Here is a 27,045-nt window from a genome sequence, read left to right as displayed (position 1 = left end):
ACGTCCCGAGCACACGGGGAGAGTTAGTTACCCACCTATGTCCAAATCTTGTGCTCTTTGTGAACCACCACATAGCTGATTTTTTTTTAAGTACATTTGAAAGCTATCATTTTGGTAGCGTATGATCTGCAATGAATTTTGAAACATCACCTATGAAAAGGAAAACCACAAGCCTTTCTAGCCTTTAGCTCACAGAATCCAAGAAAGACTGGGTTTTTTTGGTTTGCGTTTCCTGTGAAAGAGTAAAAGACAATTGCTATTCTTATGATACAGGTCAGGATGAAAACTTTTCGGCTTCAGAGTTTCTGCAGGGGGGAGGGTATAGCTCAGTGGCAGAGCGCGTGCTTAGCATGCACAAGGTCCTGGGTTCAAACCCCAGTACCTCCTCTAAAAATAAGTAAGCCTAATTACCTCCCCCTGCCCCTCCCCCCCCAAAAGTTTCTGCAAACTTCTGTTCCACAAACTGGCAGCTCCCCCCACCCCTGTGCCCTCGCAGACCCCCAGTCTAAGTCAGTTGCTCTGGCCAGGAGGTGCAAGGAGGTTCACAATCTCCTCTTCTTCTACAGAAGTGCAGAGACAGCCTGCTGGCACCACTGGAACCTCCCCACATGGGCACTGCTCCCGGGGTCTCCGTACCTGGTGGGCAGGTGGCTGCTACTATCACAGCAGCACTGGCCAAACAGCCCTGGTCCTTCCTTTCTCTTTAAAAAAAGAGAACCCATAGAACCCCCACTAGGATGGCTATAATCAAAAAGACAGATGCTAACAAATGCTGGTGAGGATATGGAGAAACGGGAACCCTCGTGCACTGCTGGTGGGATTGTCAAATGGTACGTTTACTGTGGAAATAGTCTAGCAGGTCCCAAAAACGTGAAACAGGGATACCATACGACCCAGCCTTTCTCCTCCTAGGTACAGACCCAGAAGAAATGAAGACGCGCATGCGTGTAAAAACCTGCACACAAATATTCACAGCAGTGTTGTTTACCACAGCCCCCAAATCGGAACCACTCAAATGCCCATCAACTGATGAATAAACAACATGTCATCCAGCCACACAATGGAATGCTTCTCAGCCACAAAAAGGAATAAAGTGCTGGTATACCCTACAACACAGACGGACCCTGAAAACACGCTACATTAAAGAAGTCAGACACCAAAGGCCGTGTATTACACGATTCCATTTTACAGGAAAGGTCTGGAACAGACAAATTCATACAAAGTTCACCAGTGGTTGCTGGGGGCTGGGGGAGGGCTGGGTGGGAACCAACTGCTCATGTGGGTGATGAGAACACCCTGAAATTAGATGCACTTAAAAACATTGAAAATAAACTTTAAAAAATGAGATACTTTTTCTTAAAGGCTTTAAAATTTCGCATACTTAAGCTCACTTGTGGAAATCCTTATACTAAGAGAATAAAGGCAGACATGCATTAAGATTTACTTGTAAGACTGTCATCAGTTCTACAGCAGCAGAAAAATGGGGGGAGGGGCTTTAAACACCCATCTAAAAGTAACCCGCTAAATAAATTATGACACAGGCATACAATTAAATAGCAGGCCACCCTTGAAACAAAGTTACTGGGCATTTATGTATTTATTCCAGAGAAATGTGGACTGACACTCACACCTGCACGTGGATGTTCACAGTAGCTTTATCTGTAATGACCCCAAACGGGAAACAACCAAGCTGCTCTTTAACAGGTGAATGACTAAACCGCGGTGCACCCACCCCATGGGATACTGCCCAGCAAGAGCAAGCGTCTGATACATGTAACAACCTGGATGAATCACCAGAGATTTGTGCTAAGTTGGAAAAAGCCGATCCACTTACATAACTTTTTTTTCTTGGAAAGGACATTACACAGATGAAGAGATTAGTGATCCGCTCAGGTCAGAGGTGGGTGAAGGCAGGAGGGAAGCAGATGTGGCTATAAAAGGGCAACGTGTGCTGATGAAACGTTCTCTGAATCTCTCCTGTAAGATGCCAGTAACCTGGCTGTGGGCTGTCCTGCCCCACGTTCCCAGGGAGGGGGCCTGGGTAAAGGATTCTTGGGATCTGGGAGCTCTGTGTTATTTCTTACAACTGCTTATGCACCTGTAATTACCTATGAAAATAACAAGTTACATTTTTTACAAAAGATCTGTAAAAGTGAGGAAAGGCAATAAACAAGAATCAGCATTTGATTTTTTAAAAAATTCAAACACCCCCACCCCCACACAGTTGTGACTTCCGGGCTGGAAAGGAATAGTCTGAACTCTGACCTCACTCATGAAAGCTTAACCCTCCACCTAAATGCCGGAGTTCTTTTGCTGTGTTAGTTTTCACAGCTGTCTGACTTACTGCTCCTCTAGCCCCTTCTTTATCCAGACTCCTCGGGACGGGGAACACTGGTCAGTCTGACATTCTCACCCACTTCAAGGGGTCATACATCTGACACCAAAGCATTTTCATAGAATAAGAAGACCATTAAATATATCAAACAAAATCTTCCTGCATGGAATCTAACCTTTGATGATTCGGGGAAGAGGGTCATTCTGGGATCTTCAAGTGTTTCAGGGTCAGAATTAGGAACGCCAAATCCCCTTTTACAGGCCGTGCGTGATTTATCACTGGGATAAATCTGTGAACCTGCGAGGCCTCTATGTTTAAGCAGTAAGTTCCTGCAATCTGCTATTTCCTTGCCACTTTGCATTCTCATCCACGGGCCGTAGAAAACTTTAGATTTAGATGTCAATGGTTTCAAGTTGTCAGGTTCTATGTGTTTTCTGATCGTGAAAAATACCAATACAAGCTTATCGCATGATGAAAAATACAAACGGCTTCCTTCTATCTTTGGGACCATTTTCTTGTCAATCCACTGAAAAACGAAGTGTTAATAAGGAACAATGAGGAGCACGTTTACAAAGTGGAAGAGTCGTTTGTGACTCCACAGTTCACTTCAGGGCCTTCCAGGCCCACCGCTCTTCAGGGCAGGGACACCATCCAAGGAAGGCGGAGGGGACGTCTCTGTAACTCTCTCTGGAGCGTCTCCAAGAAAGAAGATCAGATCTCTTCCTAGCAGAGCTGGTCTCCTCTCTACCAAGGGCTCCTGTCAACAACTGCCCCGCTCTGTTTACAACACCCCCTGACACCCATCAGAGGCGAAGTCCTGAGAGTTAGGCCCTAAGGTGATCACACGTTAGTGGAGCTGCATTTTTGCAAAAATATATGTTCACGTAACTGAATATTCCGACTGGCTAACGACAAGACTTTCCCTTCATTTCAGTTCTCCCCAAGTGCCAGTGTTCAATTCCAAACTGTCATAAAAGCCATTTTGCTGGAACCAACTGAAGAAAGGAAAGCCAGTGATCAAATTCACATGAAGTCAATTAGGTGCCCACCCACGGCCAGAACAGCAAAGAAGAGACACACTAACAGGCCCGAAAATGAGAAGTGGGCACAAGTTAAGGAGGGGGGAAAATACTTTACTTGTATAAAAGAACTTGTAAAATATCTTTCCTAGACACATCAACCAGGTGAAAATTTTAGGAAAAGAATTGAGGTTGTAAAAGGCACCGATGACAGTTAACAACACAACTTCAGCCCCCCAAAAATGCAAAAGGCATCATGGCAGCTGAGCTGAAGCTCAGAGAGCCAGCTATCATCCAATCGGAATTCACATTCTGAGCTCATTTGAAAACACAAATTCAGCACAAATCAACCACAGGGTAACCCCAGCCCAAGACAAGAACATTCAATTGGTGGGAGGGAGGGGGACACAAAAGGACACACAATAGCCCACTTTGATTCAGCAAAGCTACTGCACTTCCTAGGCAGGGCCCAGCACACTTACTTGAAGGAAATCAATGGGACCGTGCTGCCGATGTATCGCGGTTTGCCCCAGGACTTTTTCCAGCCATGTGAACGTCGTCGCAGGTGTCCTGGCTGTAACAGGCACGCAGATGGCGGCTCAAACAACAGACATCTCCCTCTCACGGTTCTCGGGGCTGGCCTGACCAAGATCAAGGCTCTTCTAAACCTAATTATCTCCCAAGGGCCTCACCTCCAAGTACCACCCCACTGAGGGTTAGGGCCACAACGTAAGGATTTGGGGGTGGGGGACAAACATTCAGTCTCTAACACAGAGATACTCTAAAGAGGTAAAGGGAATGACTACAGTCTGAAGAAAATTGCTACTTTTTGAAAAACCTGGTCTCTAAAGTGAGTCATTTTCATTCATTCATTCCTCCAACTTTTCAAAACACATGATCTCTACTTTTACACAAGGGTCATGTTCCAGATGTTAATTTGTAAACCAGTCATATGGCCTTTTCTGTATTCTGTTGTCCATAGAAATAATGTTCTGGACCTTTGGGGGATCCCACAAACAAATCATAAAAGCATGATTAAAGCAAAGGAGACCCTCTATCTCCAAATGACAGAGTTGGGATAAAAGTGACATTTAGAGTCCCCCGAACCCCAGGGACCCTCAATTCCAAATGAAGAAGACCAGCTGTCAGTGGATGCCAGACCTCCAGATGGCCCGGCACCACTCGACTCATGATGAGAAAACAAGCTCACGTAACACATATAAGGTGAGTTACAACCCTCTGGGCTCTGACACTTAACACCATAATGTGGTCTTTGGTCACCGTGCAGATCTCAGTTTCCTGACTGATAAACGTGTATGTAACGATGCCAGTACCCCATGGGCTTGTTGTGAGATTACATGAAACACTTGGTAGGACGCGTGGGCACCTTGATTCACAGAGGCTGTTTTCATGATCACCAAGCACACGTTCACTGCACTGGGTAAGCGTGGGGACAGATGCCAGGAGACCACATCTGCCTCCGGAGAAGTCAGAGTCGAGCCAGGGGGAGAGAAGTGGTAACTAATAAGATGAGGGGGGGCCTTGGCAAAGTGGGTGCAGGGAAAACGGGGGCACAGAGAGCGCGGTTGACTCCGGGGAGGAACTTGCGGGTCACAGGATCAAGGGTGAGGTCGGCCAGTGGAGGGGCGGGAGAGACTAGTGAAAACCCACACTGCAGAAGTGATGCCTCTGGTGCTTGATTCTAACCCTGGGTGGGGGGAGGTGAGGCTGGAAAAGTGAGATCAAGGTCAAGTCAGAAGACAGCCACAACAGCCCACTGGGAGATGGAGGGACACCCTGAGGCCACAGCCGGGGAGGGACCACAGCGAGGGATGTCGGGGAGGGCGAGGCGGGGAGAGGAGGAGCCCAGGTTCTGGTTCTGGCTCTCACCCTGGATGCTGTGCTCTGGGTAGAGTCAGGGAGCGCAGGGATGAGCAGGCAGGGAGAGGGGAACAGAAAAGTTGTGACCACCTAGACGTGGACCGCTGGCCACGAATTTTATCAACCCCAGACCAACTGTACGGTTTCACAGGCACCTGCTAAGTCAGTGAGAATTACGTGCAAATTAGTGAATATTCACTGTAAAGACATGTGCTCTTACAGGGAAGAGGATAAACTGTGCGTTGAGTTTATTGTGTGACATCTAAGCAGTTCAAGCTCAAGCCAGGACCGAAGCCGCATGTTTATTTAGGGACTTAACGCTCTTGTTGGCCTCAGAAAACACCAACCCAGCTACGCTCTAACATGAATGACACACTTCGGGGAGGTTGAATTATTTAGCAAATTGCTATTTCCTTTCCCTAAATGGTCTGCTAATGACTGCTACAAAGCAGCTTTCCAAAGTCATTCTCCCATTGTGCCCACATCTCTCCAGAAGAACCTGAAAACCACTTAGGACCTAGCCCAGCTCACCATTTCAAATGACTTTATTTTCAAGTCCTCATCTTTGAAATACCAAGAGCAACTAACACTCAGCCCTTACTGCGTGCCAGTCTCCCTGCTATAAATTCACAAGGACAATCTCACCGCCCCTCGCGCCAGCCCTTGCACACCTCCCCTTCGTCACAGGCGAGCACCCTGAGCCGGAGCAGCGAAGTCGTTGACCCCAGGTCCCCGCAAGAGCAGACAGCAACCCTTCTCACCACCACACACTCCTGCCTCCCCATGTTAAAGTTAAAACAGCGATGTTTATTTGCAGAAACTTGATAAAGCAAAGAGGGGTCTTTTTGTTTCATTTTAAGGTAAAGACAAAAAGCATTTGAGCGCGTGGCAGAATCCATGACCCCCTTTCTCTCACTGACAAGGAGACGGATCTTGGGCAAGTTAACCTCGGAAAGCCTCAGTCTCCCTGCCTGGAACAGTCCCTTCAGACGGGAGTAAAAACAAGGCCCATTCATATGAAATGGTGTGTGGACAGCGTTTAGCACAGAACTATGCTAGTATCATATACTAAATAAATAAATAACATGTAAATATATTCCACTTTTTTCTATGCTTTCAAATCCTTGTGTAATCTTGCATTTCAACACTACAGCAAGGACTTTCTTCATGAACCTAATTTGAGTTTTGAAGCAATATTTATATAAATGCTTTAATTATTCCCCCATTGTTAGTCATTTCGCCTGTTTACAAGTTTCTACTATTCTTTTTCTGTATGTATATTTTCACTGAAGTATAGTTAATTTACAGTGTCGTGTCAAGTTTCTACTATTTTAAAATAATATTGTGATGAACATCTTCGAATGTAAAACTTGAGCTGTGTATTAAGTTATTTCTTTGGATGAGATTTCCCCAAATTGGCCAATTATGTCAAAGCTCTTTATAGCACAAAATTTCTTCCCAAAACGTTCTCACCTATTAACATTCCCACCAGCAAGGACTCTGTGAACAGCATATAAAGCTCCCTCCTTGGCCGACACTGGGTAATCTCATGAAGGAAAAAGATTTTTTTTTTTAAAGTCTAATGCAGCCTGCTCTATGTATATATCAAAAATATAAATCATACAGGAAGCCCAATAGCTGAATAAATAAACACTGAATGTGGGTATAAGGAGTCATTTCTGGCTAATGTTCGTAAAAGAAAAATACTAAATTCCGTGTATGCTCCACTTCCTAAAGGACTGATTTGTGACTGTACGCTGGTATTTGCAACTGGCCACTTAAAAGAGTTTTTCTTTCTCTCAGGTTATTAGTAAGTGGAATTGTCTGCATTCCACAAACCACCCTCCTCAAACCAAGGAGCTCAGTCTAGTCACCAATTTTTAAACCCGTAAGAGGAGCATGTCTTACATGCACAATAGTGACCCTGAGGACAGCAGGCATCTTAAAAAGCACAATTCAAGCATTTACTTGTTAAGTGTCTATTTTGTCCAGGGACACAGACGGTTTTTTTTTTTTTAAAAAACTGAATCTACAATCCCAACTACAAAGGAGCCCCAACAAATAACAGTAAAATCTGGTCCTAGTAAAAGAGGCTCATAAAACCAGCTTTTAAAAAGCTGAACGTTTTATGTATCAAGATGACGCTTCCAGGTGGTTTTTCATTCGTGCACATGACATTTTGCAGAAGACAGACTTCTGCACCAGTAGCTGAAGTCAGCCAAATTCAGTTTATGTCATTAGTATTACTGTCAATAAAGCACCATAAAACAGCGTGGTTTTTCCAGTCCCACGTCGGCCCTGTGGCAGCAGTTAGAAAAGCATTCTGACTTGCTCGTGGAGAAATTTCACGTTCGTGTCTCAGGACACATGCGGAACCCCACCCAAGCAGCCCCCCGTCTGCTCAGTCACCACAGCCGCAACTAACAAAGTGGCCCAGGACCCAAAGCTTCCACTCAGAGTCAGCCAGCTGCTACTCGGGCCACACAAACTCTCGTGGGGACAAGCCGGCCAGCACCCGAGACCGAAGTCAGGCTGCAGGAAAAACGCGATCAGCACAAAGTCAGGCAGGCACTGGGCTGAGCTACCCGAACGCTAATAGGATGAGACGGCATTAACTCTGGCCTAATTTGTTCCAGCATCAAACCAATCCCAGATCATTGCAGGCTGGTAACACCTCACTAATGAGTTAAGAGGATTTCATTATGAAATCATAATCGTCTTCCCTGGGAGAGCCCCTTGGCTTCAGGATGGTAACATCAGAAAACACACACAACACAAACATTCACATATAACTGAATCACGCTGCTGTACACCAGGCACTAACACAACACTGTAAACCAGCTCTATTTCAATCCAAAAAAAAAAAAAAAAGACAACACAACAATGGTAACAGTCAGAACAGTAATTAACACTGAACACCCAGCGTGTGCTAAGCACCACAACTGAGTTCTCGGTCACCTTGTAAAGGGTTCTTTTCCTCACTACGGAGAAGTGGAGGCCCCAGAACTAGAAAGGACCACATACAACCGGAGCCTGCACTTGGTTCATGGGATTCAAACAACCTGAGCTCTTAATTGCCTCTCACGCTAGAATAAGGATAAGTTTAACTCTGCTCAGAAAATACAAAAATGCATCAAACTGGCCAAATACCTGTAACAGCCCCCTGGGTTCTAAGTAACCATCCAAGGTTTTGTGAGAACCATGCAGGCCCAAGGCCATCTAACACCTGAACAACGGTGCACAGACAGAGTGTCAGGGGGCCGGCGGTTACGGCTGGGTACGATGCTTACAAGGCACACGCTTGATCTGGTTTTCCTTCCCCGTTCAAATGAACCGTCAGGAAGAGTCTGGCTCCTGCCGACAGCATCAGTGAGGTCTTATTAAATCTCAGGCAGTACGCCTGCTTCGAAAGGACAGAAAAGGAAATACTGGTGATAATGTAATTTAGGTGAGGCCAAGGCTGAAAAAAAGATCTCAAGGGGAAACTTCTGGTTTGGTGTCCTGGAGGATAACACGACCTGGAATGAGAAATGTGCCTGCCACATTTGGCTCTGGTCAGTTTCCAGAGCCAGCAGGAGTCATGAATTCTTCCCTTATGCCTTTAAAATATGGATACGCAGCATATGATAAAATCAGCAATCGATCTATCTCTAGATATTAACTACATCAATTTATAGAACTAAAAATACGTACCTTTTAAGACCATGAATACACAGTTAAATGATTAAAACAAAACAAACAGACCTATGGCAAAGAGTTTGGGAAAACTATCTAGTCTAGCCTAGCTGAAGAACGGGAGATCATAAAAACCAGAATGTCTCCATCTCCAGAGTCGGGAAGGAGGACGAGCTTGAGGTCTGAAGCAGAAGAATCCGCATCAGACAGGCCGTGGGGATGCTTCAGTGGCTGGGAGTGCAGATTAACCCGGAGCCAAGGACAGTTTTTTAGACGCTAACAACCCCACTCTTACATGGACTGAAAAAGTCAGAGGCACTGTGTTAATGATCACCGGGTCTCCTGATTCTGCCTTGCCCCCAGGCCTACTTTTCGAGGTGAAAAGCCCACGGGGTTAAGCTCCACCAGGAGGGTCAGTGCTCCCCTCACCCTCCAAAGCGCTATTTGCTCCACACTCCACTCAGCATTGACCAGTCTCCCCTGGGTTTAGACTTCGGTCCAGGAATAAAACAATGCGCAGAAAGCTACTGCAGAGGAGAACCACATGCGTATGACTCCTCAATCCAAAATTCTAGGGTCAGATACTGTTACTGTGTCATAAGCCAAACACAGGACACTCATATCCAAATGCAGGGCGAGCTCCGTTAGCCTCCTGCCGTCTCCCTGACCTCAGCTCTGCTGAAAGGTCCTTCACTACAGGGTAACCTCCCGACTCAGCTTCACCCAGGACCCAGGCCTGGCTCTGGCCCAGACACAAGGCTCTGGTTAGGGCCTAGGTCCCGGGGGCTGTGCCGGGGCCTGTCTGGCTCACAGGTATCGGCTCAGTGCCTGGCACACGGGCGTATCTGGGGAGTGAGTGGTACCAGGTGGAGAGGCTGGAGAGCAGACTTGGGACACAAGGGGAGACCCTGAAAGTCCTGTGACCTCTACTCAGCAGGCAGTCGGGAGAAGGCAGCCAGCTCGTGGCAGCCTCGCTGGCAACACCACTATCTTCATTGCTGCTCTCGGCACCAACCGCGGCTGACTCAGCTTGACCACCTTCATCAGAGGAAGCAGCCAGCTCGTCCAGGTCGGCCGTCCATCCCCGTCTCCAGTGGCCAGAGCAGCCCTCAGAGCAGCAGGGCAGTGCCATCGCCCTGCCAGCAGGGCCGGATGACAGTGCTCCCACCTTGCCCGCCTCAGATGTGGTCCATCCACCTGTCCACGGGGCAGGCAGCATGGGGGACCCAGGTCTGCCGACAGACGAGGCTCCCCCCATGGCAGACGGGTCTACCTTCGGGCCCCAAGTTTACCCCATTGGGAAACAGAACACCCTCTTGCCTTACAGGTTCCTCCCCTCCCCACCCCTCCGCCCACGGCCCCGCTGGCAGTCAGTGTACTCCTGGTGATCACCATGACCAGATCCAGATCTTGGGCGCCTCCATCCTCCCAGCACTGGCTCCTGGAGGGGGTGTCCGCTCGGCCTGGACCTCAGCCGGCCATTCCACAAACACTCTGGACACCACATCTGCCCCCGGGGGAAGCCAGGCTCCTCGGTAAACCCAACCGTCTGAACTGACTTGTTTATGGAGATTCAGGCTGTCAGCGTGAATCCCCCAAAACTCCCTCTCCTTAAAATGTCCTGTCTCTTGTTACACAACAGGGACCTCGAAACATGATGCCAAGTAAAAGAAGCCAGACACAAAAGTCTACATGTACGATTCTATTTGCACGAAATACGCAGAACAGGCAAGTCTACAAAGATGGAAAGATCAGTGTTGCCTGGAGGCTGTGGGGGAAGGGAAGACAGAGAAGGGCTGCTGGCTTGGGGGAGGGGGATGAAAATGTTTCAGGATTGGACAGAGGTGGTCAGAGTACAACACTGTGTGTGAACGCAGTGTCGCTGAGCTGTCCACTTTTAAATGGTTAATTTCATATTACGTGACTTTCACATCAAAAAAAATACTCAAATACTTAAAAAACACACTTTCCTTTCCAATTCATACAGAGAGGCTCAGCCTCTCTAGCAGCTCTCAGGATCCCTAACTGCCTCCTCCAAGCATTTACTATTCGACTCCCATTCCCCCATTACCTTCCACTTCCTCTCTCTGTAGGATTCTTTTTCAGCTGATAAATCTGTTCAAGTCTTCCCAACCTAAAATCCTTCCCTTAACCATCTTCCCCTCGAATCTCACCTAGAATCATCACAAGATTTCATAAAATATCAACAACCTCCACTTTTTTACTCCGACATTCCCTGTAGTTCCATTTCCGGCGGTGAAGCCGGCTACAGGTGCTGAAACCTACCTGCAACAACACTCAGAAACTGACAGACAAAATGTATACAAAACTCTTGCGAAAATGAATTGGATGAGTCTGCAAGAAACTGTGGGGTCAAGACAGAGGCGGGCATGAGTCAGCAAAAGGAAGCTGTCAGATACCCTGGGAATTGCACGTCCAGTAAGACAGGGGCCACATGTGGCTACTTAAGTGGAAACTTAAATGGAAAAGGCCCTGCATGAGCCACATTCCAAGGGCTCAATAACTGCTTGTGACTGGTGACGATGACAGTGAACAGCGCAGAATGCAACGCACAGAAACATCTCAGCATCTGGAACAGAGCAGCTCAACGTGTACCTGACTCAGGCATCACAGAATGCAAGGTTATGACCATCTCGAAAGACGTCCCCGAGAGCAAAAGGAAAGGGGCAGGAGATGCTGTGTTCATGAGTCCCCAGAGCAGAACTCCACATGATTAGACACACAGAAAGGCCAGAAGAACCTTTCTGTAGCACATGATATTATAAAGGTTAAATGGTTACACAGAATACGCTGGAGATGTGGGGGCATGATGCAGCAATGAAAAAGGGCACTGCCCAAAATGAACAGTAATTTAAAAAAAAAGTATCTACCCATCAGACAGGCATGAAACAAAAAGAAAATCAGGCATTTAAAAAATTCTTCCAAAAGACAGACAATCTGAAGGGCCAAATATTATAATGCAGAGATGGCAGAGAGAATGGGATAAATAAAAGTAAGTAAATAAAGCGAACATCTAAAAAGCTATGTGTGCCACACTGAGATCTTACCCCCTTAATTTACTCTTTTCTGTCTGGATTTCTATTTTAAAAACCGACCACCACAGCCCTCGACAGAGCACCCATGCAGGCGACCCACGTTGTCAGAGGACACGAATCCACTTTTAAAGATCATCCCACCTGAGAGTGGGACCCGACAGATACACATACTTCGCAAAATGATCAAAACTAGTCTGCCTGATGAAGTTTGCATGTGAAGGTGACACTCAGAGGTCCTCCTGTGGCAGAAATCAAGAAACTCACTCAGCAGAAGGAAGCAGGAGGCCAAAGGTGATGAAATAAGAACCTTGCCACTCCCCCTCCCCCAAAAAAGGATGTTTTCACAGCCAAGCAGAAGGGCGGTCCTTATTTTACAATACAATAAATACTGTGCACTGGAAATTGACACAACATTGTAAACTGACTATACTTCAATTAAAAAAAAAACAAAACAAAATCAACGCCTTCCATTTGCCTGCCTGTCGCCGGAGTGGTCCCATTTTCATGCGGTCTGAGTTTCGTTGACTCACAACACGCGTCAGTCCGAGGCAGCCTCACGTAGGAAGTTGCCCAAAACTTGAAAGCGTGGCCTGTCTTCTCGGCCAGGGGTTCACCCCCTCCTTCCTCTAACCGGGGTGTCCGTGGGAGGCATGCCCCCTGACATCGCCCCACCACCGCCAGGAAAGCAGAGCCCCCGGAGAAGGAAGAACAGCAGGTCAGCAGAGACAGAACGAACATGAACAGAAAAGGGAGAACATGTCAGGACACTCCCTTCTCCTGCGAAGTAAGAATCTGCCTGTGACGTTTCCGCGCCCCGAGCATGACCTCCAGAATCCAGACGCATGTTCCTCTGAATGAGGGCAGTGTCCACGGGAGAACAAATCCTGGGTGAGGCTTAACACTTCCTTGCTATAAAAGTGCACTAAGGTACACCAGAAACCGACACAACACTGTAAACTGACTGTACTTCAATTAAAAAAAATTTTTTTTAAAAAAGTACACTGTGTCCTCCCATCTGCTGTGAGGAAACCCGGTGCTCTTCAGTCAGAGCTCAGGGCATCCACCTTACTTAGCATATGGAGAAGATATTTTGCAGGTTTCTCTCCACAAAACGTTTTCTCTGTTTGCTGTCTTAGTTGGAAAGCGTCACAGAGAGATGCCTGTATGCCAAGCAGACTGTCTCATTAGGGGAATCAACTTGATTTCAAGAAAGAAAAAAAAATCTTGACCATGTACAGGGAGAAGCATGGTGGAAAAGTAAAAGTGAGCATAAGGGAGGGACCCCCAATGCTTCCGCCTCTGCCTCCCCCACAAGCCGGCTCAGCCCTGCTGCACCCGGTTTCTGCTTTCTGGATGCTGTGGGGGCTTTGTTTTATGGGGACACTGATTAATGTAAAGGATAGCCCACAGGGAGTACCCGTAAATCTTATTTAATCAAATCAAAGGGCAAAGGGAAGGGAGAACACAAAGTTTTGTCGGTTAACTTAGAACGAATGAGATCTCTTGCGTTAATCCTATTTCCTTTACTGGAGAATGAAATACAAGTAACTCATTGACATTAAAGTGATTTTCAGGAATGGTGTATGGGCGTCGTTATTCGTCCTAACTCTTATCTTTCTTTACAGGCTTTACATTTTTAAAAAATTATATTCAATACAGTCCCCACCAAAAACTTGTAAATTCCAATTACATGGTATGACTACCACCAGGCAGAGGGCAGTGATTACAGGGCTAAGACAGCAGCACTAGACAGGTAGGAAAGGAAAACATCCCTCGTGGCCATACATCCCAAGCAGCGGCTTGATGTGGTCACTCTCATTTCTCAGGAAATAGGCTGTAACTTCAATCATTACAACCAAGTTCGTCATGAAGAACAAAGGGATTCAGAAACCAAGAACTTTCAGGATGCAACCACATCTAAAATAAGTGCATATATGGCTCAGTGGCAAACTAACGTTTTAAAAAACAGATGTGGAAATGTTACAGCAAGTATCACCCATGCCCCTTTTTCTACCACAAGCCAAGTTTTGTTTAGGGCTCCATTTTCCCAAGCTCAGTAGGTGAGATCTGATCGGGTCAGGACCTGGAGGGGAGAGAGTACGTGACCCCCAGTGACCTGCTGGGTGACAAAGACCAACCAGAGCCAGCGAGGCTTCCGGGGCGATGACCTGCAGCACAGGGTAAAATGTGTGAGGAAGGGTCACGAATTATGCTATTTTTACTTGGTTTTTAAAAAATTTTTACTATTGACCTTTTATTTACTAAAAAAATTTTTTTAAAAGACACACAGAATTCAAATAGCAACAAAAATAATTCAGGTAGAAAAAACACTGGAAAAATCTTAATTTTGAGGTTATGTGGCACGTCAGATTCTTCAAAAGGGTGGCTGAGTCTCTTTACTGGAGAGATTAAAAGGGTACAAACCAATCATGACCAGTGACCCCCAATCCTGTAACTCCAACCCCACCCCAAGGACCGGTTTCCACCTGATCTACCTACGACACGTGTGGTGCTTCTTAACCGCAAACTCAACAAGTCAACCTTCCTCCTGATCCCTTCTTTCTGCCCAACAATCTTCCCGGGAACCCAGCCCTGAGAGCGCCCTGCTTGGGTACCAGGCCACCCAGGGCTTCGGGTCCTGTTGAGGGGCCCTGCAATTCCGGCCATCCCCCAACTCCCACCCCTGTCCGGTCTCATCCTCATCACCTCTTAGCCAGAACCATCTTCTAAGACTCCGTGGGCTCCTGAACAACCCCCTATCCAGTACATCTAATACATGACTCTGCCACGCTGACCTCTGAAAGCACTGTGTCCACTCAGCAAACAAGCACCAGCAGCTGTATCCATTTCCAAGCGCTGCTGTAACCAAGGACCACAAACCAAGTGGCTTAAAACAACACAAGTGCGCCTCACAGCTCGGAAGGCCGAACGGATCTCACTGGCTGCAATCAAGTTGGGAGCAGGGAGGGGTTCCTTTCTGGAGGCTTCAGGGGAGAACCCTTTTCCAGCCTCCAGGGGCTGCCCACATCTCTCTGCTCATATCCCCTCCTCCTTCTTCAAGGCCAGCAACAGCGGACCAACTCCCCACGCCCGCAGCTTTCAGTTCCCCCATCTCCCTCCTCCATGAATCAGGACCCTCAGGGTTACACTGAGCCCCCCTGGGTAATCGGGGATGCTCCCCCTCCTTCAGTCAGCTGATCAGAAACCTTAATTATACCTGCAACCTTTAATTCTCCTCGGCCTGGAACCCAGCATCTTCACAGGGGCTGGGATTAGGACACAGATATCTTCTGGGGGCTGTTACTCTGCTGACCACAAGCACCCGAGGAAAGCACCTGGGCAGAGGGACGGCCCGGTGCTGCCCACACCACCTGATCTCCCAACTTTGCCTTCATCATCTGCCAGGTGAAAAGGCAGGCCAGTGTCTACATCCGTTCCCAGTTCTTAGGCTCTATGAAACTGGGAGAGTGTGTATCCACTTCTCTCGATCCCCAAGGCCGTGATCTGGTCAAGGCCACCATCACGTCAACGAGATTAGCCCCCCTCCGGAGGGTCTTCCTGGCCTCCATCCTACGTTGCTCCCCTTCCCCACTTCAGAAAAGCCTCCTTCTAGGCTACTCACCTCCTGAAATCCAGATTAAGGCTCCCAATATCCAAACCCCTCAAAGTGGCCCCTGCTTTCTCCTCTGATGTTCCTGACTTTCAGTTCCACACAGACTACCTGCCCCTGCACCTCAGGGCCTCTGCCTGCATGCCCATGTCTTCTCCTGCTGACTCTCCAGGCACCCTTCCCATTTACAGAGCCCACAGCACCCTGGGCAGCGCTCCTCACAGTCCTCACTGTGGGCTACTGTCTGTCCACCTGTCAGCATCCTCCCTAGGCTGGGACTCCCATGTGGGCGGCACCGTCTCATCCACCACCTGAGGTACAGACCAGTGGGGGAGGCCCAAATCCTGGACAGAGTAGCAGGCCTGTGAGCGGACCGCAGCCACCCAGAATCATGACGTCATCTCCCGGTCTCTCTTATAGCCCCCTGCGGCTGCATGTTTAAGTTCCAGCCAAGGAGACGTGAGCAACATTGTCCAGGGGCAGAGAAAGCACAAATGAATCTCCCGCCCCTTCCACTTTCTTTGTCTCTTCCTCCATCCTGCTGCCTAGAAGACAGGCCACACCCAAAGCCAGATACACAGTGAGCGAGAAGGAACCTTTGGTTTGTCAGGCCAGCCCTGTATCCCTTCCCCAGCCTCTTACGGGAAACACAAACCTCTACCTTGTTTTGACATCCCATTATTAAAGCCATGGTTATTCTGGGATCTCTGTCACTTGTACCCAAAGCTAACTGCAAGCCACATGGCCACATCCACAGTAGCAGCAAGTATCCGCTGTGGCAGGCACACACCTCACTCCCACTGGAGCAGAATCACTTCATCAGCGGTGTAGTATCACGTGTCTTCACTGGACCCACGCACCTCAGCAGAGGGCAGCACAAGGAAACTCTCAACAGTGTTCATTTCATACCTGGTAGTGTGTATCTGCTGATCCCAAACTCCTGATTTATCCCCCGGGCCGCCCTTTCCCCTTTGGCAGCCATAAGTTTGTTTTCTATGTCTGTGACCCTGTTTCTGTTTTCTAACTGAGTTCATTTGAATCATATCGTTCAGACTCCACATATAATGAAAAAGAACATATATGTATAACTGAGTCTGTGCTGTTCACCAGAAACTAACACTATGTTGTAAATCAACTATACTTCAATTAAAAAAAAGAAAAAAAGAAATCCTCAGCCGTGAGTGAGTGGATGATCAATGAATCCATGACCACACGGCCACAGAGGTGGACGGCTCTGTCCAACCTGCACAGGCTATTTTAACCAGTGCTTGATGCGGCGGCCAAGATAAATACAGTTAAAAGAGAGTGCCGGCTCCTTCCATCCCCGATCACGGAGTAGCTGGGTACTAGACACCAGCGCTCCCCCTCGCTGTCCTCGGGCACAGGGAGACCACTGCAGTCGATCACTGGCTTGGTTCCCCGAGAGCTCTACAATGTAACGTGCAAATAAGCCAGGTCCTATATAACAGCACGTTAGAAAAGCATCCTCCGCGCCCAGGCAGGGGGATGTCTCGCGTCTGCTCTACTCCTTCGGCCTTGCAGGGGGAACAGCAGCCCTGAGCAGGGGAGCCAGCCTCCCCCCAGGGCCCTGGGGCCGGGGTAAGGCAGGGAGGGGTCCACAGTCACAGGCTTCTCAGGCTGTCAGGTCACCTTCACACAGCCATCAGCACAGACCACAGAGCTGATCAGACTCCAACAGTACACACTTAGACAGTCATGCAGATAACTGCCGGATGCTTACCACCGGCCAGACAGTGCGCAGGCCCTGGGGGTGCAGGGAGGGGAGGAGAGGGCTCGCTGCCCTGACTGTGAGGAGGAGGAGGGTGGGGACATATATAACCAAGGTCACACTGGCCAGAAGGGGTGGGGACATCTGATTCAGTCAAAAGCAAACGTTTCAGGGTATGAGGGTTTGACTTTGGAAGAACAGGGCTTTCTCTGTTCTTCAGTCTGCTTCGCTTTTGTGTTTTTGTCTGTTGGTAGGGAGCAGTCAAGGAAGCGTCCAGACACAGCCTGTGCAGAGCAGAGGCGGGAGCGGAAGAGGCATGTCTGGGGGGATGTGAGTCGGTGGTGGGTTGTGAGTGACCCACCAGTGATTGTCAGCAGCTCAGACGACCTTGGGGACATTACAGTGGGAACTGGACACAGGAGGCAGGAACTGTAGTCACCAAGGGCGGGACCGCTGTGCTGGGGGGGGGGCGGGAGGAGCAAGGGGGACAGAGCAGAGCTGATGGACAACACGCGGTGCCTGACGGCCACGGGAAGTGCAGGAAGGATGCGGCTGATGAGAAGGACCCAGGCACCGTGGCCAGCTCAGCGGCTCAGGCAAACAGGTAACCGTGGTGGTCTGACCACGCTGGCCAACAGGGGACAGGTCTGCAGTGCATCCAGGTGAACCCAGCTGATGAGAAGCTATGAATCCGGAGTGCAGAAGAAAGAAGTAGGTTAGAAATCCAGTCTGAGATGGACAAAGGGTGGGGGCTGGGTACCTGAATCCATGGGCAAGTAGACCACCCACCAAGACTGGTTTTCCAACAGTATGTCCCAACTATTCACCTGCGTCCTGAATTTTGGGAAGCCCTTTGAAACATACCAGTTCCATTTACAAGATGATGGTAAACTCAGGCGTGAAGCCCTGTACCAGGGCTCAGCGCAGAGCGTCTATCTCACTGTGCACAGCACTCACAGCCACCCTCCTCTGTGGTCACTGTCTCTTCCAAACCTACCACCCTTGCAAAGACAACAAAAAAGGAGCCTTCGAAGCAAGCATAGTCCGTACAGTGCTCTCTTGGGTACACAGAGGTCCTGAGACACTTTCTTTAAGCAGGTATTTGGAGAAGTTCGGACCGGTTTGACAATGCAACCGCCTTCTTGGCTGAAGCATCCTAGCAGACAATCAATGCCCACGGCAGACCAGGACATCAGATCCCCCGCCTGCCTCTGACAGTTCCCTTAAAGACCCGCTTAAAAAGGCCGAGCTCTACTTCAATCATATTTCTAACATACAAGTCAGACAGCAATTGCAGCTGGGAGACAGACATTTAAGAGGCTTTTAAGCAACATTTTTTGTAATTCTAATCTGACTGCAGTCTTTTAACCGATGGGATCACCTGAATATTCACAATAAATTATCTCATTCTCCAACCTAATATGTACAAAGTGTACAAAGGCCATGTTACAGCCTCAGCTGAAATTAAAAGAGGGCAGAGAAACATAATTAACAAAGGTAAGTTACGCACCTCCTCAAGAGAAAATGTCTTAAAAGATTTCAGTTCAAACCTGTGTAACATAAATGAGGAAGTGACATGAAAACATATTTTTTTAAACTCCATCGAAATCCTCTCATTGTATAACTGCTGTTCAAGTGTGGGGGTGAATGAGGCACAGGCAAGGTTAGATTGTACCTAAGAGAAAAAAAAAAAAGCCTGCCACAATGTGGCATTTTTAAAAGCAAACACAATCCAGTAATCATCCGTCCATCCATCTCCTCTACAGGTGTCTAAAGCCAACAGTTGTTTTATCACCTGGTCACATTCTGTCCTAATATACGAGCCATCCTGTGAATTCGGTGGTCCTCATATTTTAGGAATAACAGTGCTTACAGCCATCTCAGTGTTGTCAGACCTAGTTAGCCACACCCAGAAAGAACAAGAAGTTCCAGGAGAGTCAGGATCCCAAGAGAACTGAAGGGATGGGAAAGGTGTCATTTCAGACATCCCAAACAAGCAGCCTCGAACCAAGCCTGTGACAGAGTGACCCAGATGAAATACAGGAGATGTGCACCTCCACCCAAGGGAAACCATTCCGGAGGTGGAGCCTCCCTGGAGGACGCGGGTGCCTCTCCCTCCCAGCCCACAACCCTCTGGCCTCACACACCTTGTTACAAACCCAGGGGGAGGCCCCTCTTCATCAGTCTGGGTCTGAATCCTGCCCCTGCCACCTGCCGGCTGTGGAGCCTTGAACAAGTCTCTTAACCTTCCTATGCCTTTGCTTCCTCATCTGTAAAATGGGGTTTGGTGAGGCCAAAATCAAAGAGCAGATGTACAGACGTGAGAAAAGCACCTTGCACGGGGCCTACTCAGCACCCCCAGAGCATCCTCTTTGTAAGTTGCTAGGTATTACATTGCCCAACTGTAGTGTAATTTACTCTCAGCTGGCAAAATTACAAACAATGCTTCAATGAACATTCTATCCACAGAGGGCTGGTTCCAGGACCCTCCACAAATACTAGGATGCTTTAAAGTCCCTTATATAAAATGGTATATAGTACAGTCAGCTCTTTGTATCCACAGGTTACCCACCCGCAGACAAGAAGGGCCAATTGTATGTATTTATTGTGAAATGACAGCCACAGCAAGTTCAGTTGACATCCATCACTTCATGCTGTACTTCGCATTCTCAGCACTAATTATCTTATAATTGGAAGTTTGTACCTTTGGATCACCTTTACCCTTTTTTTCTCTCTCTCTCTCTTTTTTTTTTTTTTACTGTATTCATCAAATTGAGGCAGCCCTATTTAACTTTCATGTATAACGCTGACAGTCTGAACACCCAGGTCGGCACAGGTATCTTTACCTGCAAGTTCCACAAAGATGCCTCAAGGATGCGAAGTGTCTGGCCTGTCAGGCCCGCACGGCCTCGAGGGGCAGAGTGGACCCTAACCGGGAGGGCGGCTGCTAACCTGAAAGGCCTCTTCTCCAATCCCCTTCCTACAGCTTTGCTAACTTAAAAAATAAAAAACATAGTAAGTGCTCTTATAAATGCACCTCAGATCCAGAGTAGAGATAAACATTTGGAGGTTCTGTAAAAAGTAAACTCAAATTTTCAGAGAGGTGCAGCTCAGCTCACAAGCAGGGCAAATCCGAGTGTCGACAACTCCCAGAAGTATGAAGGTAACGTATTTCTTCTGCTAAAGCCTCCAGCAGAGGTGCCCTGAATGCCACCCCAGGGACACAGGCCACCTGCCGCACGCCCCAGGGAAGCAACTGAAGGATTATTGAATTCGGAGTCATGAGAACTGTCCTCTGGGGAAGGAGAAAGTGGTAACAATTACTTTGCAGGAGCACGGGCCACGTGGAGACGGAAGTGGGACAGGTGGTCCGGGGTTCAGGACAACTCGAACAAAATAAAGTCCTGAGTGGCCAGCTCTCCGGTGTGGGTTTTGTAATCAGGTGTGTTTGGCACGGACTTCTCAGAGATGACCTGGGCCACGTAAAACTGCTGATGATGGGGAAAGAAAAGATGTTCAAAGACAGAACTGAACAGAGATGGAGCCAGTGACCGGCAAGTGCTGGCGGGAGGGTGCTAACACAGCTTAGAAACGGCAGGCAATTCAAGAAAACACTCTAGCTAGAGGAACCATGGCAGTCCCAGCACTAAAATTCTTAAGAAACTACGTCCTGGATCCCAGGCAGCAAGAAGACACAAAAAGGTAGAGAGGTCTAACTTAAGATATAAGGAATACAGGGCAGAGGGGAGGGTGTAGCTCAGTGGTAGAGCGTGTGCTTGGCATGCACAAGGTCCTGGGTTCAATCCCCAGTTCCTCCATTTAAAAAAACCAAAAAAACGAATACCGAGACGTTACACAAACTGTGCTTAAACAGAACTAGCAGGGAAGGGGTGAGGAAAGAAAGGGATTCAGTCTTTCTAAAAACTTACCTAGTATGAATATTTTAAATCCAGGGACCACACATTTTGAAAAACAAACGCAGAAAGTGTTCCCATGGAGGACACACACCCCTGGGACCCAAAGAGCATGGTAATCGGGGTGGGGTGGGGAAGACTCTATGACAGAAACTCAAAATGAAGTCAGTTTACCTTCCTTGACACCTGGCTTTGCTAGGCCAGAACATCTCCAGCAGCTACGTTCAACCTCTTACAGAGAAAACTACCATTTCCGTCTGACACCTAACTTTCTGAGACCTAAAGATTTCAACTTCCATTCTCTATCCCTGGTCAAATACAAACAAAGGATGTGCTCTTGGCAAAAGCGAAAACAAAAAAGTTTAGTTTCGACAGGGACTTGAAAATCACCTTAGTTTAATATTTCATTTTTAAAGGAAGCGATCAAAGCCCAGAGTTGATTTTTTTAAGGCTGGTGGCAGGTTTCGGGTAAGCAACCGGGGCAGCCAGGTTCCACCCAAGGATGACGCACCTGCTTAGACAACCGTGCCTTCTAATCTTCTCTAATTACTTTCTTTTTCAAAAACACAGAAATATGCTCGTGCTTTACTATAATCCTGTGTGATGAGACAATGCTTACCTTAATGCCTCTCATGTGAGCTGAGGTAAACTAGCTGATGGAAGGAGCCCAGAGGCCTGGGATCTTACCCCCGGCCCTGCCAGGAACTGCCTTGCCTCCCTGAGCTTCAACAAGACGGGGACTTTCTTTTTCCCATCAGATTACTTCATTAAAAGGTGGGAAGCGTCCTGACTTCGGCAACATTAAAAAGTGAAACAGTGTTCGTGTGATTTTTAGATGCCACTGATGGTATGCAGCATCTCTAGCGAGCTATGTGAAGGTGTGAAAAACCGAGAATGGATGAAATGTGGTGGAAACACGTACTCACAGAAGGGCCGCCAAAAAGTGGTGGACAGACACTGGCTGCAAAGAGGAACTGGGGCTGGCCAGGGAGAAACGGCTTGTCTGGATGGTGACAAAGCCTCTTCCTACTCCTCCCTCTGTGATATCACGTTTCTCCGACTACCCAGGCCTTAGAGGGCCCTTCCTCTCGCTGGCCCTCAATCCAACTGGTCTCCAAGTCATGCAGCTTTTATCCTAGAAACATTCTCATACAATGTGCACTCTCCTATCTGGGCTCGTGGCTGCGGCTCCAGGTGGGGCCTTCCCATTGGCCTCCTGGTCCGCCCTCCACATTCCTAGTGTCTGTCCACGCCAATCCATTCTACACACTCTGACAATCTTGTGTTATGTTCTTGGAGCACAGCATTCACGACGCACTCCCAGTTCAAAAACTTCAGTGGTACTGTTGTCCAACATCTCAAGAAAGAGAGCAGGCTAGGGGTCAAGACCACTCAGGGCCGGAATGCTCTGTGACCCTGGGCAAGTATCTCAACTTCTCTGAGCCTCCACTTTCTTTCCTGTAAAGTCAAAGTACCAATAACTAGTACTTGAGATAAATCCACATAAAAGGGCTCAGTGCAGGGTTTGACATGCAGAAACAGTTTAATAAAAGTTAGTTTACCTTTACTATTAGCAACCTTCCACTTCTGCCCTGTAATCTTCAGGCAACTGGGCTACTTGCTTTTTGCCCAGTGACTCATCTGTTTGCTCTCCAAACTCCTTCCCAGATGCCCATCCTCTGATCTCTGTGCGTCCGTAGGATTCCCATATGATGTATAAGGCTAAATTCAAATGTTGATTCAGTTCTGTTTCATTTAATCCAATCATCTCTTTGATGGGGTCTGACATCCTCAGAGGGCCTTTACAGCCACACCCCCCGCCATGTCCACAGGGGCCCTCCCTGGAGGTGCAGTTAGAGGCCAGGTAGGTGAGATGAAACTTAAAGCCCCTTCCCCAGTTTGGGACAGGCCCCAGGTTATTAGATTCCTATTGTTCCAGTTATTACTTCAAGTAACCAACGCCTCAATCAATCTCCTCAAGGCCAAGGCCCCTCTTCGGAAAGTGGTGGGAAAGCGAGTTCCAGCAGGAGAGTATGGTAAAAGGGGCCGGGGCAGCGGTGGAGCCAGACTTTAGCTGACAGTCATCTTGCAAATGGACCAACATCTGAAGAGGACTTCAGAGAAACAGAGCAAAAGTTCTGCATATAGGACTTTTCAGGTCAGGTGGTCATTTAAGTCCATCTGAATTGGAATTTCTGTCTCTTGCACGGAAAGCATCCTAACCAACTCAGCCATGCTAGGCACTGATCCGTCCAACGTGGCCAGCTCTGCCACAAAGCGCTTGCAGACACAAAGACACAAGTCCCCCAGAAATAAGCTTCTGACCCCCTTTTAGTCCAAGATTCAGATTAAACAATTCAAGTGTAAGCTAACTTAGGAAGCTCTCTGTAGACAGAAACTGTCATTCAACTTTGTAAACAACCTCTCTCCCCAACACACACAGACACACACTGTACATGCTCAGTAACTGACAAGTCAATAAATTAATAAGAGTGAATCAAGTATGGGCTAAAAAGGAAAAGACTTTTTACACAGATTTGAAAAATGGCAAGTTGTTCATCTTCAATGATCTGAAGAATGGATCGTTAATCATGAGGTTAGATTCTTGAGTTACAGAGCTACATAAATTGCACAGAGCCCACTGACCATCCGAGCAGCACAAGGACAGACCAGGGAGCAGGCATGTTGCAGGACACAGAGCTATGTGAAACTGGACAAGTCACCTGGCATCTCTAGGCCTTAGTACTCAATTCTTTAAAAAAGAGGTAGGCGATAACACTTCCTACAGGGAGGCTGTAAGAATTATGCATGTAAAGCAACTACTATTAACAGAAAGGTGTTCACATCAGTAATACCTAAAACTGAATGCATGTGAAGACACGCCTATTTATGGATAACTAATGGAAAAATTATCCCTTCAATAACAGAAGACTTGGTAGGCACAAAAGAAGAATTAAAAATAATTACAAAATTTCTTAGGGGAGAGGAAGGATGTGACTGAATAAGGAAGAAGTAAATCCGGGGGCAGGTATTGCTTGGTGGTAAAGTGTATGCTTAGCATGGATGAGATCCTGGGTTCAGGCTCCAATACCTTCATTTAAAAAGAAAAAAAGAAAAGAGAGACAGTAAAGAAAGAAGTAAAACCACCACTCACACTCTCTCTACTATCTACTTAGGCATCAAAGTCACCCTAAAGGAAGGTAAACAGTTTTGCCTTGATTTGTATAATTCAAGTTGGAAATAAGACACCCAAGCATGGATACTCACCTCTACAAACAGGAGGACAATCAGTTAGGCTGAGAGGGTAAGAGGAGGCAGTGGAAAAAAGATTCTTGCAGACATTAAAAAATTAAGAACTATGACAACCTCCCCCAAAGAAAAAGGAAAAGGAAGCTCAGTTGGTCCCCAGGAGAGAGATAACTCACCTCATTTTCAAAAGTGGCTTCGTGGGGATACTGGAATTAGTGTCTGTGAAAACTCAGTTTTGAATATTTTCCCAGTTATTTGAGATTCTCAAGCTTTGTCCTTGGTCACATCCCCTAAACCTCATTTTCCCTTTCCCAAGAAGAAAAATAAGTGAAGAAGAAACATTTATCAAACCGTTATTGTGCAAGCCCCATGCTGGGCAATTTCACCCTCTCTTGGAATCCCTAACAATTCTGCAACATGAAATCCCCATTTACAGACAAGGAAATTGAGTCACGGCAGTGATGACAGTGTTTGAAGTTATGAGGTACTTTTTTTGAAAAAAATTCTGACCATCGAGTCTTAACACACTTTCTACTTTCACTTTTCAGAAAAGTTCCCTCCTATATTCTGTAAAATCTGTAACCACCAATAACATTCTTTCTTTTGTCCTCATTGAGAAAGAGAAATGCAAAAAAAAAAAAAAAAAGGAAAACCGTAAAATTCCTGGCAATGAGAAGCTATAACCTGGGTAAGAATCTAAAAGGGACGTGAGTGACATTTTTCTTTCGAGTGCGGAGCTTTCTCTTGGAGAATCCCAGAGACTAAAAATAAGTGAGCCGCTTGCTCCCTAACCTCAGATGTAAGTTAGTGTTTGTCCACAGCCATCGAATGCAACACCAGCTATGTCTGTATTTGCAGATTCTGCACCGAATGCTGCTGGCTGACGTGTAAGCAAAACAAGTGCAAACCAACAGGTTACTACCGGGGGGTTAGGGGAACAAATTACAAAACCGAACAAGCAACATTAGCTCTTCCTTGCTACCTTATAAAGCACTTCCTGCAGCGGGTCCTGCTCTTAAAGAATTAAGGCTGCTCGCTTCCTACCATTCTCCCGCCGCATCCCTGGGTTCCGAACTCAGCTAATAAATCATTCCCTAGATCCTTCCATACGGGACCCCCTACCCCGACCCCAAAGCAGGCCAAATGCAGTCTCCAAATCTGCAAGCAAGAAGCCGAGAACTGAGCTTAAGCATAATCCTGAAAAGGACAAACCACCACCCTTAAGAGTGCAAGGGCACGGAATGGAACGGTTGCAAGTCAGTTTAAAAGAACAACTTTTGCTGCAGGCACGACTCCCTCCATCCCGAGGCCGGCGTGCGCACGCGAGGGTGGGGTGGGGAGGGCTGAGTCATATTGGCGTCTAACGGCAAAAGGGCACTTACTCTTGTCACTGGCAGCAAACGCGACGCCAGGGCTTCCCCGACCCCAAGCCACTCCCGCCCGCACCTCCGCCACCCCCAGACTCCCGTAAGGACCGCCCAGGTGGCTCTCGCGTCCCCGCCCCACCGCTTCCCCACCGGCCTCCTCCTCCCCGAGGACCGCTGGTTGCCGATGTCCTATTTTAATAAAAACAGAAGCGGTCCCGGGCTAGAGGGCTTCCCTCCGAGGGCAGGAAGGGCAGAGGCAGGAGGGAAAAAGGGAGAAAAGGAAAGACGAAGGGGCCGCGCACCGACCCCTGCCGCGACCCCGCGGCCCCGCAGAGGTTCTCCCGGCTCACCCGGGTTTTGTTCTCCCCCGAAGAAGCCAAATCGCTTTCGGGACGCGTTCCCGGACCTCCGGCCGCGAGTTTATCCCGCTCGGGCGGGCTGACCCGAGCGCGCAGCCCACCCACCCTGTCTTCCGTCGGCGCGCGGGGTGCGTTCCAGCCGCGCCCGTCAGCGTGCACACTGCCCGCCCGCGGCTTCCCCCGCCGAACAGGTGAGACAGCATCGCGCCGAAACTCCCGAGGCGCCAGCACGGCTCTCCCCGCGCCCGGGAGCGGGCCGGGCTCCTCCGCCACGCGGGCGCAGCGCGGGCCACGCCGGCAGCCGCTCGTCCGCACCGGGTCCGGGACCCAGCGGCGGGTCGCAGCCCTCGGTCCCGGCCGCGCGCCGGCGTGGGTGTCATGGCCGAGCGGCGGCCGGGCGAAGTTTCCCGGAGCTGCCCGCTTACCTCTTAGTCCGAGGGCGGCGGTGACGACTCGGAGAAGCGGCGAGGCGGCGGCGGCGGCGGCGGCGGCGGCAGCGTCCAGGGCCAGCCGAGCCGGCAGGAGGCGGGAGGGAGGCACCGGCCAGCAGGAGCTGCCGCGAAGAGGAAAAGAGGCCGATATCTACAATCAGAACGTGGGCTGACCGTGACGTCACAATGGCGCGGCCAGCCAATCGCCGCCCGGAGGCCGAATCAAGCGCTATGATGTCATGTGCCCCGGGAGCCAATCGCGAGACAATAGAACTTTCGTGATTGTAAATTCCAGAATCCGATGCTGTGGGGGGCAGTGGCCCGGGTTGGTCCCCTCCGGTTCACGTGTCTCTGGGCAATTTTATCCTCTTTGGTCCTAATAAGCCTGCGTGGAACGCAGAGCCTGCGCAATAGCAACAC

General features: G+C 48.4%; 1 protein-coding gene and 1 non-coding gene across 3 annotated transcripts in view; one reads left to right on the top strand and one right to left on the bottom strand.

Annotated features, from left to right (window-relative positions):
* ELOVL5 (ELOVL fatty acid elongase 5) overlaps window positions 1-26,825 on the bottom strand; it is a 59,632-nt gene extending 32,807 nt beyond the window's left edge. Inside the window, exon 1 of one of the 2 annotated variants that reach the window (XM_031688641.2) lies at window positions 26,620-26,825. The gene's annotated coding sequence lies outside the window, so the exon portion shown is untranslated. Of the gene's footprint in view, window positions 1-26,185; window positions 26,242-26,619 lie in introns of those variants that run through there. The other variant, XM_072944804.1, reaches the window with a different exon arrangement.
* TRNAA-GGC (transfer RNA alanine (anticodon GGC)) lies at window positions 21,051-21,123 on the top strand. The gene has a single exon. It is a non-coding gene; the product is annotated as a tRNA-Ala (tRNA).
* Window positions 26,826-27,045: the final 220 nt, after the last annotated feature.

The sequence above is a fragment of the Vicugna pacos genome, chromosome 20 (assembly GCF_048564905.1).
Source record: "Vicugna pacos chromosome 20, VicPac4, whole genome shotgun sequence".
Taxonomy (NCBI): domain Eukaryota; kingdom Metazoa; phylum Chordata; class Mammalia; order Artiodactyla; family Camelidae; genus Vicugna; species Vicugna pacos.
The sequence above is the reverse complement of the archived record's forward strand: the minus strand, read 5'-3'. Positions and strand labels throughout refer to the sequence as shown.